Source organism: Heptranchias perlo, chromosome 7 (assembly GCF_035084215.1).
Source record: "Heptranchias perlo isolate sHepPer1 chromosome 7, sHepPer1.hap1, whole genome shotgun sequence".
NCBI lineage: Eukaryota > Metazoa > Chordata > Chondrichthyes > Hexanchiformes > Hexanchidae > Heptranchias > Heptranchias perlo.
The window spans coordinates 72,016,610-72,028,933 of record NC_090331.1 but is presented as its reverse complement, the minus strand read 5'-3'; positions in this window follow the sequence as shown (position 1 = coordinate 72,028,933).

Below are 12,324 nucleotides of genomic sequence, written 5' to 3'. Positions count from 1 at the left end.
GGCCCATCGTGCCTGTGTCGGCTCTTTGAAAGAGCTATTCAATTATCATAGTATCGTAGTATCATAGTAGATACAGCACAGGAGGGGGCCATTCAGTCCATCATGCCTGTGCTGGCTCTTTGAAAGAGTTATCCAATTAGTCCCACTGCCCTGCTCTTTCTCCATAGCCCTGTATTTTTTTTTGCTTCAAGTATTTATCCAATTCCCTTTTGAAAGTTGCTATTGAATCTGCTTCCTCCACACTTTCAGTCAGAGCATTCCAGATCATTACAACTCACAGCGTAAAAAAAATGTTTCTTCATATCTCCTCTGGCTCTTTTGCTGATCACCTTAAATCTGTGCTCTCTAGTTACCGACCCTTCTGCCACTGGAAACAGTTTCTCCTTATTTATTCTGTCAAAACCATTCATGATTTTGAACACCTCTATCAAATCTCCCCTTAACCTTCTCTGCTCTAAGGAGAACAACCTCAACTTCTCCAGTTTCTCCACATAACTGAAGTCCCTCATCCCTGGCACCATTCCAGTAAATCTCTTCTGCACCCACTCTAAGGCCTTGACATCCTTCCTAGAGTGTGATGCCCTGAATTGAACACAATACTCCAGCTGAGGAAAGTTTAGTATAACTTCCTTGCTTTTGTACTCTACGCCTCTATTAATAAAGCCCAGGATCTCATATGCATTTTTAACAGCCTTCTCAACTTGTCCTGCCACCTTCAAAGATTTGTGTATGTGTACACCCAGGTTTCTCTGTTCCTGCATTCCCTTTAAAATTGTACCATATTGTTTATATTGCATCTGCCATGTGTCTGCGCATTGCATCACTGTCTGAAATCTGTTACGATCCTCCACATTGTTTACGACATTCCCAAGTTACGTGTCACCTGCAAACTTTGAAATTATACCCTCCATACCCAATTCCAGGTCATTAAGATTGATCAAAAAGAGTAGTGGTCCAAATACTGACCCCTGGGGAACACCACTGTTTACTTCCCTCCAGTCTGAAAAACAACCATTCACCACTACTCTCTGCTTTCTGTCCCTTAGCCAATTTTGTATCCATGCTGCCACTGTCCCTTTAATCCCATGGGTTTTAATTTTACTAACAGGTCTATTGGCCCCGATATTACAAGGGAGACGGGATGGCAGCGGGGTGGGGGGGGGGGGGGGTGGGGACACTGGGTAGTGAAATCGGTCCATTCCCCACACGATCGCAGGTAAATCGAAGGCACTTACCGTGGCGTCCGGGCTTCCCGTCGTCAAACTGCACAGCGGGCGGACTGCGCACCCGCATCACAGGCTGTCAGCTGGAGGAGCTCCTTCAGCAAACAACCAAAAGTGCAGCATGGAGCAGCCCAGGGGAAAGGCTGCTCCCAGATTTACTGATACCTCACTCCAGGTCCTACAGAATGGGGTGAGGAGGAGGAGGGAGATTTTCTACCCGGCGGACAGGAGGAAGTGGCCTGTCTCTGCCACCAAGAAGGCCTGGCTCGAGGTGGCAGAGAAGGTCACCAGCAGCAGCAACGTCTCCTGCACATGGGTACAGTGCAGGAAGCACTTCAATGACCTAACCAGGTCAGCCAAAATGAGTACACTTACTCATTCTCCTACACTCTGTCTTCCACATCACCGCCCCCACCCCGCAACTCATTCTGCACTGCCAACACTACTCTATCACATCACTCCTCACACCCACTCAAAGCTCATCCTCAACTTTTTTTTTTATTCGTTCACGGGATGTGGGCGTCGCTGGCAAGGCCAGCATTTATTGCCCATCCCTAATTGCCCTCGAGAAGGTGGTGGTGAGCCGCCTTCTTGAACCGCTGCAGTCCGTGTGGTGACGGTTCTCCCACAGTGCTGTTAGGAAGGGAGTTCCAGGATTTTGACCCAGCGACAATGAAGGAACGGCGATATATTTCCAAGTCGGGATGGTGTGTGACTTGGAGGGGAACGTGCAGGTGGTGTTGTTCCCATGCGCCTGCTGCTCTTGTCCTTCTAGGTGGTAGAGGTCGCGGGTTTGGGAGGTGCTGTCGAAGAAGCCTTGGCGAGTTGCTGCAGTGCATCCTGTGGATGGTGCACACTGCAGCCACAGTGCACCGGTGGTGAAGGGAGTGAATGTTTAGGGTGGTGGATGGGGTGCCAATCAAGCGGGCTGCTTTATCTTGGATGGTGTCGAGCTTCTTGAGTGTTGTTGGAGCTGCACTCATCCAGGCAAGTGGAGAGTATTCCATCACACTCCTGACTTGTGCCTTGTAGATGGTGGAAAGGTTTTGGGGAGTCAGGAGGTGAGTCACTCGCCGCAGAATACCCAGCCTTTGACCTGCTCTCGTAGCCACAGTATTTATATGGCTGGTCCAGTTAAGTTTCTGGTCAATGGTGACCCCCAGGATGTTGATGGTGGGGGATTCGCCGATGGTAATGCCGTTGAATGTCAAGGGGAGGTGGTTAGACTCTCTCTTGTTGGAGATGGTCATTGCCTGGCACTTATCTGGCGCGAATGTTACTTGCCACTTATGAGCCCAAGCCTGGATGTTGTCCAGGTCTTGCTGCATGCAGGCTCGGACTGCTTCATTATCTGAGGGGTTGCGAATGGAACTGAACACTGTGCAGTCATCAGCGAACATCCCCATTTCTGACCTTATGATGGAGGGAAGGTCATTGATGAAGCAGCTGAAGATGGTTGGGCCTAGGACACTGCCCTGAGGAACTCCTGCAGCAATGCCCTGGGGCTGATATGATTGGCCTCCAACAACCACTACCATCTTCCTTTGTGCTAGGTATGACTCCAGCCACTGGAGAGTTTTCCCCCTGATTCCCATTGACTTCAATTTTACTAGGGCTCCTTGGTGCCACACTCGCTCAAATGCTGCCTTGATGTCAAGGGCAGTCACTCTCTCCTCACCTCTGGAATTCAGCTCTTATGTCCATGTTTGGACCAAGGCTGTAATGAGGTCTGGAGCCGAGTGGTCCTGGCGGAACCCAAACTGAGCATTGGTGAGCAGGTTATTGGTGAGTAAGTGTCGCTTGATAGCACTGTCGACGACACCTTCCATCACTTTGCTGATGATTGAGAGTAGACTGATGGGGCGGTAATTGGCCGGATTGGATTTGTCCTGCTTTTTGTGGACAGGACATACCTGGGCAATTTTCCACATTGTCGGGTAGATGCCAGTGTTGTAGCTGTACTGGAACAGCTTGGCTAGAGGCGCAGCTAGTTCTGGAGCACAAGTCTTCAGCACTACAGCTGGGATGTTGTCGGGGCCCATAGCCTTTGCTGTATCCAGTGCACTCAGCCGTTTCTTGATATCACGTGGAGTGAATCGAATTGGCCGAAGACTGGCTTCCGTGATGGTGGGGATATCGGGAGGAGGCTGAGATGGATCATCCACTCGGCACTTCTGGCTGAAGATGGTTGCAAACGCTTCAGCCTTGTCTTTTGCACTCACATGCTGGACTCCGCCATCATTGAGAATGGGAATGTTTGCAGAGCCTCCTCCTCTCGTTAGTTGTTTAATTGTCCACCACCATTCACGACTGGATGTGGCAGGACTGCAGAGCTTTGATCTGATTCGTTGGTTGTGGAATCGCTTAGCTGTGTCTATAGCATGTTGCTTCCACTGTTTAGCATGCATGTAGTCCTGAGTTGTAGCTTCACCAGGTTGGCACCTCATTTTTCGGTACGCCTGGTGCTGCTCCTGGCATGCTCTTCTACACTCCTCATTGAACCAGGGTTGATCCCCTGGCTTGTTGGTAATGGTAGAGTATGGAATATGCCGGGCCATGAGGTTACAGATTGTGCTGGAATACAATTCTGCTGCTGCTGATGGCCCACAGCGCCTCATGGATGCCCAGTTTTGAGCTGCTAGATCCATTCTGAATCTATCCCATTTAGCACGGTGGTAGTGCCACACAACACGTTGGATGGTGTCCTCAGTGCGAAGACGGGACTTCATCTCCACGAGGACTGTGCAGTGGTCACTCCTACCAATACTGTCATGGACAGATGCATTTGCGACAGGTAGATTGGTGAGGACGAGGTCAAGTAAGTTTTTCCCTCGTGTTGGTTCGCTCACCACCTGCCGCAGGCCCAGTCTAGCAGCTATGTCCTTCAGGACTCGGCCATCTCGGTCAGTAGTGGTGCTACCGAGCCACTCTTGGTGATGGACATTGAAGTCCCCCACCCAGAGTACATTTTGTGCCCTTGCTACCCTCAGTGCTTCCTCCAAGTGGTGCTCAACATGGAGGAGGACTGATTCATCAGCTGAGGGAGGACGGTAGGTGGTAATCAGCAGGAGTTTTCCTTGCCCATGTTTGACCTGATGCCATGAGATCTCATGGGGTCCAGAGTCAATGTTGAGGACTCCCACGGCCACTCCCTCCTGACTGTATATCACTGTACCGCCACCTCTGGTGGGTCTGTCCTGCCGGTGGGACAGGACATACCCAGGGATGGTGATGGACGAATCTGGGACGTTGGCTGAAAGATATGATTCTGTAAGTATGGCTATGTCAGGCTGTTGCTTGACTAGTCTGTGGGACAGCTCTCCCAATTTTGGCACAAGTCCCCAGATGTTAGTAAGGAGGACCTTGCAGGGTCGACTGGGCTTGGTGTTTTGCCGTTGTCGTGTCCGGTGCCTAGTGGTCCGATGCCGGGTGGTCCGTCCGGTTTTATTCTTATTATGACTTTTCGTAGCGAGATTTTACAACTGAGTGGCTTGCTAGGCCATTTCAGAGGGCAATTAAGAATCAACCACATTGCTGTGGGTCTGGAGTCACATATAGGGCAGACCGGGTAAGGACGGCAGGTTTCCTTCCCTAAAGGACATTAGTGAACCAGATGGGTTTTTACGACAATCCGGTAGTTTCATGGCCATCATTACTGATACTAGTATTTTAATTCCAGATTTTTATTTAATTAATTGAATTTTTAAAATTAATTAATTGAATTTAAATTCGCCAGCTGCCGTGGCGGGATTTGAACTCATGACTCTGGATTTTAGTCCAGGCCTCTGGATTACTAGCCCAGTAACATAACCACTCACCTCCCCAGTACTCATCCCACCACTACCACTCAACCCAATCCTCATACAATGTCGTGGCTCTGTCTCATACTCACCCACTGATGCATCTCTTTCACGGTCAGCCTCACCCAAACCAATGCATTCAGCGGTTGGCCACGTCACCATCCCTCACTCACGCCTCTCTACTTTCTCCCCTTATTGGAGAAGAGAGCCCAGAATGCACGGGAGAGGGCAAAGACCGGAGGGGGGCCGCAACATCAGGTCGTCCTCACGGACGCGGAGCAGGAGGCTCTTGAAGTGAGCCGCACCCTCGAGTGTCTGTCCGTCGGGGACACCGAGACTGCCACCCGACAAATGGCTGGTGATGGAACTTTAACATTCAGCACTCACAATAGCAAATGATGTTAACATGCCTTGCCATCTTCAGCACCTCAACATCTGTCATCATGCTTAATATTGTCTTCTGTTTTCTTACAGGGCCTTCAGTGACTGCTGTGACGGTGGAGGGCGATTCCTCAGAGGACCTGCCAGCCTCTGAGGGGGCACCGTCACATCAGAGTGAGCCATCCACCAGCGCAGATACACACACCTCAGTGAGTCCCCGTCCTCACTTAGTTGGGGTTGCACATGGTGAGTCACCACACGCACGTGAGCACGAGCAGACACTGGTGGCAGGGGTAGCTGTGGAGAGTCCGCGTCGGTGGGAGTACTCCTCTCCAGGCTCTGCTCAGCTGGACACAGATGCTGAACCCTGGGGGCCATCCTTTAAAAGGAGAATGATCGAGGGGCAGCAGCACATTTGCGAGGTGCTGGAACAGGTGCCACGCGTACTCTCCACAATCGCGCAGAGGAGGAGGAGTTCAACTCCTGCATGAGTGGAATGGTGGCACAGGTACAGGAGGGAATCTCTGAGATACTGTCACAGGGACGTGAGGGCATCACTTCCCCCTCTTCACCTAATTCCCACACTCATCAAATTCCCAATTGAATGTCCTCACTCTGTTAGCACTTCACTCTGTTAGAGGTTCAATCTCTGTCTTTCCCAACCCCTGTCCTCAAGTCCCACTCCCAATCATAGGTATTGAGGGATATGGGCCAAAGGCAGGTATATGGAGTTAGATCACAGATCAGCCATGATCTTATCAAATGGCGGAACAGGCACGAGGGGCTGAATGGCCTACTCCTGTTGCTATGTTCCCCTGCTCTTTCCCTGTAGCCCTGCAATTTTTGCCTTTTTAAGTTTATATCCACTTCCATTTTGAAAGCTATTCCTCCACCCTTTCTGGCAATGCATTCCAGATCATAACAACATAAAAACATTTCTCCTCATCTCCCTCCCTGGCTTTTTTGCTAATTATCTTAAATCTGTGTCCTTTGATTACCAACCCATCTGCTAGTGGAAACATTTTTTCCTTATTTATTCTATCAAAACTCTTAATACTTTTGAACACTTCTATTAAATCCCTCCTTAACCTTCTCTGCTCGAAGGAGAACAATCAGAGCTTTTCTAGTCTCTCCACATAACTGAAATCCCTCATTCCTGGTGCCATTCTGGTAAATTTCCTCAGCATCCTTTCTAAAGTGTATCATTACATGAACTGAATTTTTTTTCCTGTTATTATTAAAGGTCGTCATTAAATTGTTTTGAGTAGCCTGTCTAAAGTTTCCCTGGAAAATGGCTATTTTGTGCTTGTGTCCGTATTGGACATGAAAGAAAAGGAGGGATTACATTCAGGTGTGAGTGACTCTAAAATGAAATAAACTGCTTACAAATACAAATTTATTTCCTAGATGATAAATCATTGTGACAGTAAAGTTTTATGAAATACGCAAGAGGTTGATCATAAATGTGATTTGATTGTTATTTATTGCTTTTCATTATTCTCTTAGCCGCTCCCCATTTTATATGTTATTTTGTAAGAGCTTCTCTAGTTCCTTCCATACCAAGCCCTGTATAATACCTGTCTGATTGGGTTGGCAGACATTTCATTCCCATCCTTTGCCAGGATCACTGTTGAACAGGCTGCTGAGATTAGAACGCCTGGGCTTTCCGTCTGATGCACATCAATGGACTAATGTACTATGCACAATGATCTTAAAAAAGCTCTGCTGTATTACAGTACATCGGTAAGTGAAGCTGCCACAGGCTGCACTCATGTGCAAATCAGAGGGAGTAGGGCAGATAACCTTGCATTCTGTTGGGTCAGTGAAAACATTTCAAAGTTAGGTATCTCACTGGTATATTGTACCAGATCTTTTGACTGTAGTTCACAGAAATGCACAGTGGGCAAAAGATATTTGTTCACTTTCATTTATAATTGTCTCTCTACATTATGTATGAATTGCAAACATCATCAAAAAAGGCATGCAGCTGAAAGGTTTATGGTCAGATAATGCAACGGTAAAGAGCTATTTTGTTAAGTGATTAAAATAAAAATTTCAAACATATTGGAAGCTCTTGTGGATGAAAATGTAGATCATGAGATATTAAGTGAACAAAATCACTTAACTGCCCATAAAATGATCCCATTCAACACAATGCCCACTCTCCCCAACACCTAAACCACCTTCTAAACAGAGAAAGCAGAATAGCACAAGAGGGGGAATAAGCTGGCAAAGATCCACCATTAGACGGTGACCATAATACACAGCATCAATAGTAAGTGGGATCCTTTGTTCTTCAACTTGCTGAACTCTAGGGACTGAGAATAAACCAACTGTTTTAATCCTTAAACTTGCACTTCTCCCAGCACAAGCCTAGCAGTGCCAAGAAACCTTAATGTAGGAATGTTCTCCTCCCATAAACACAATGTCATAAAAATGTAGACTGGCTTCATAAAATATAAATCTGTAAATGTAAAAGATTGAAAATACAATTTTAAAATTATTCCAAAAATGGAAGCATTAGTCACATTTGTTAATACTGGTTATGTTAGTGATTTTTCAGCTACAACTTTTAATTTGTTAAATATCTCTTCTCAGAGCATCTTAGATAAAGTCAAGAACTTCCAGGTACTATGGGGCCTATTGAAGGTTGCATGTTACCGGTGGGGAGTGTCAGCCAGCCATACCCTCTGGCAAATCACGTGTGACACGAACTGTGCTGACCTGCAGTCTTTCTGCAACTCTGTCCATGTTGAGAGTGACTGCTGGATTTTCTGTGAGAGACCCAATTACATGGGAAAACAGTATTTTCTGAGTCGGGGAAATTATTCTGAGTATCTGCCTTGGTCTGGATGGGATTCAACAATAAAATCAAGTTGTCCCCACACCTATCCATACATAAATTCACTAAATACATTATTTACTATTGCTGTCTGTATTGCAGAATTATTATTGTTGATGTAAAGCCTTACAACGCCCCCCCAACCTGCCCCACCCCTTTGAACTCTTTTCCCCTGATTCCGGCCTCTTGTTCATCTTCCTTTCCCTTTGCCCCACCATTGGAACATAGGAACATAGGAACATTGGCAGGTGTGTTGTCAGACACCTGGGTCCCACTCTCTGGAATTCCCTCCCTATAACCCTCCACCTCTCCACCTCCCTCTCCACTTTAACATCCTTCTTAAAATCCATCTCTTTGACCAAGCTTTTGGTCATCCTTCCTAATCTCTCCAACTTTGGCTCAGGAACTGTTTTTTAACTCATGCTTCTGTGAAGTGCCTTGTGATGTTTTTCTTCATTAGAAGTGCTGTATAAATGTTGTTCAACTGTGCTAGGAGTTTGTGAATTATCCAAATGGGATCATTTAATTATTTGACAAAGAGGTACAGCTCATGATTGTTGAAATGTAGAACCATGCCAAGCATCCTACATTTGTCAAATAATTAAATTTGTCAAATAATAAAATTAAAATTAAATGAGTATTAACCTCTTTGTCAAATAACTAAACTGCTTCTGAAAGACTGCAAATTTTGACATTTACCCTTTAGGCATAATTTATTTTTGATTATGCTTGAAATGGTCAACCATACATACCATCCAAATGGGAATGCAAAGGAGACACCAAGGACTTTTCAAATCAGAAGGTAGGAAACAGACTCTTCCAGTCAGAGAGCAAATGAGAGTGACACAGGATGAAAGTGAAAATCCTGAGATGGAGAGAGGAAAAGAAATACAGAATTTATGATCTGGTAAATGATGTGATGGGAAGATGGAAAGGTTAGTATTCTGGAAAAATTAGATCAAATGAGCTGAAAGGCTTACTTCATTCAAATTTATCCTGTGACCCTAGTAGAATTTGAGCAAGAACAAAAGTGGCACAAATGCTCATGTTTCATGTTGAAAAACTAAAAGGTACCACTTAAATCATTCTATGCACAAGCATAGACTCCTGACAGACTGTGCTGACAACCATTTTTTTATCTTATGTAGTTTCAAATGGATAACTTTCGATATTTGCTATTAAATAATTACAAATGCACTTTCAGCTGATCCTTTAAATGGTTTTCACCATTAATAACTCAACAATGAATTTCAGCACTGGATAACAGTGTGAACCGCTGTGCTGACATGAAGTCATTGTAATAACAATAGTTTTTGCTGTAGTACGTTCTGCTGAGTGTATAAAATCCAAAGGAACAACGCACATCACAGTGGGAAAGTCGTTAATTTACAATTTCAAAATGGGAAAGGTAAAAAAACGTTAGAAGAACTGACATGTAATTCCTGGTGTTATTTGCTTTGTTCAATGTAATACTTGCAGATCATCTTTTACGAAGACAGGAACTTCCAGGGTCGGCACTAAGAGTGCAGTACTGACTGTGCTAACCTGCACCCTCACTTCAGCTGCTGTAACTCCATCCGTGTTGAGAGTGACTGGTGGGTGCTGTATGAGAGACCCAATTACATGGGATATCAGTATGTTCTGTGGAGGCGAGAATATCCTGACTATCAGCGCTGGATGGGATTCAATGACAGCATCAGGTCATGTCGCACATTTAAGTATGTACGTACTCCACTATCACAATATTGTTGTGCTACGATGGTGTAGGTAACTAATAGTAGAGAAATACTTCTGTTCATTTTAGTAGTATGTAACCAATCTGTAATGACTTTGGAATAAAAATGTTATCAACCCTTGTTTAACCTACATACAAAGAACCCTGAAATTGTTAGGAATTGTTCTGTTAAGTGGTTGTTTTTACCTGGCCTCTTGAACTAATGTAGCAAATTAGAAGGTTCATCAGAAATTGGTACAGCATGTGGCATAATCCTAATCCTTCCACGAACTTCTTATAGAAGGAAAGCACAAAAACATGCTTGAATAGGCCTTAAATTGACTGTTTCTGTTTTATTTGCTCTTTTTTTATTGCATATTCAGTTGAGAAAGGTAACTTTGTCCATCCAGATACTCATGAATGTTGTGTTGTTTTTCAGAATGATTTTTCATGTAGAATAAGCAAAACTTCAAAATATTACTCAATATTGAATGGTGAAAGCTGTAAAGTCTAAAATATTTCAGTAAATAATTGCATCTTAGCATTGTAAACAATTTTACAACACCAAGTTATAGTTCAGCAACTTTATTTTAATTTCACAAGCTTTCGGAGGCTTCCTCCTTCCTCAGGTGACATCTTAGCATTGTCTCATAGTTCCTACAAATTCAGTGACTGGGGCCTCAACTATTTACAATATATATCAATGACTTGGATGAAGGAACAGTGTCTTGTGGCCACATTTGCTGATGATACAAAGATAGGTGGAAAAGCAAATTGCGATGAGGACACAAAGTGTCTGCAAAGGGATACTGACAGGTTAAGCGAATGGGCAAAAATTTGGCAGATGGAATATAATGTGGGAAAATGTGAAGTCATCCATTTTGGGAGGAAAAATAAAAAAGCAAAATATTATTTGAATGGAGAAATACTACAAAATGCTGCGGTACAAAGGGATCTGGGTGTCCTCGTACATGAAACACAAAAAGTCAACATACAGGTGGCAGCAGGTAATCCGGCAGGCAAACGGAATAGTGGCCTTTATTTCTAGGGGGATGGAGTATAAAAGCAGGGAAGTCATTCTACAACTGTACAGGGTGCTGGTGAGGCCACACCTGGAGTACTGCGTACAGTCCTGGTGCCCTTATTTAAGGAAGGACATACTTGCATTGGAGGCAGTTCAGAGAAGGTTCACTAGGTTGATTTCGGGTATGGAAGGGTTGTCTTATGAGGAAAGATTGAACAGGTTGGGTGTATACTCATTGGAGTTTAGAAGAATGAGAGGAGATCTTTTTGAAACATACAAGATTCTGAGGGGACTCGATAGGGTAGATGCTGAGAGGATGTTACCCCTCATGGGGGAATCTAAAACGAGGGGGCATAGTCTCAGAATAAGGGGCCGCCCGTTTAAGATGGAAATGAGGAGGAATTTCTTCTCCCAGAGGGTTGTGAATCTTTGGAATTCTTTACCCTAAAAAGCTGTGGAGGCTGAGTCATTGAATACATTCAAGGCTGAGTTAGACAAATTTTTGATCAGTGAGCGAGTCAAAGGATATGGGGAAAGGGCGGGAAAGTGGAGTTGAGGTAAAAATCAGATCAGGCATGATCTCATTAAATGGCGGAGCAGGCTCGAGGGGCTGAATGGCCTACTCCTGCTCCTATCTCTTATGGTCTTATGCTCTTATGGTCTTTTGGAAAGGTGTGAACACATTTTCAAATCAAAGTAAAAATGCATTATTTAAAATATTTTCCAAGTTACAGCCCAGTCGTAGCCTACACAGAATGAGGATTTATGAGAAACCTGACTTTGGAGGACAGATGATGGAATTCATAGATGACTGTCCATCTGTCTACAATTGTTTCCACTACCGTTACTGGACCGTCTATGAACATTCCAATTACAGAGGCCGCCAGTACTTCATGAGACCCGGTGAATACAGGAGATTCAGTGACTGGGGTGGCGACAGATCAACTATCAGATCTTTCCGCCATATTAGAGACTTCTAAACAGTTTCAGAAATTGGAAACCTTTCTCTGTGTAAAACATGACCATTCCCTAAATAAAAACGTCATTTAATTTCACTTGGTCTCCGTGACTTTCTCGCAAAATCTTTCTTCGGTAAACATGTTTTTAAAATCACTTCTTATTATACATACATTGTAAATGTAATCATTTACATTGGTGAATGTTTAATATGTATTTCAAAATGCATTTCAATCCTGCTAAATGCTGACTGGATTCAAACTGATATGTATTTCATTCTGGAAAAGTTTTCTGCACAAAGAAAGGCTTCATTGTCTCTGATTGAAGCTGTACTTTATTTTACTGTTATGAGCCTTTGAAGTAACACCCATTTTAGTATTCAT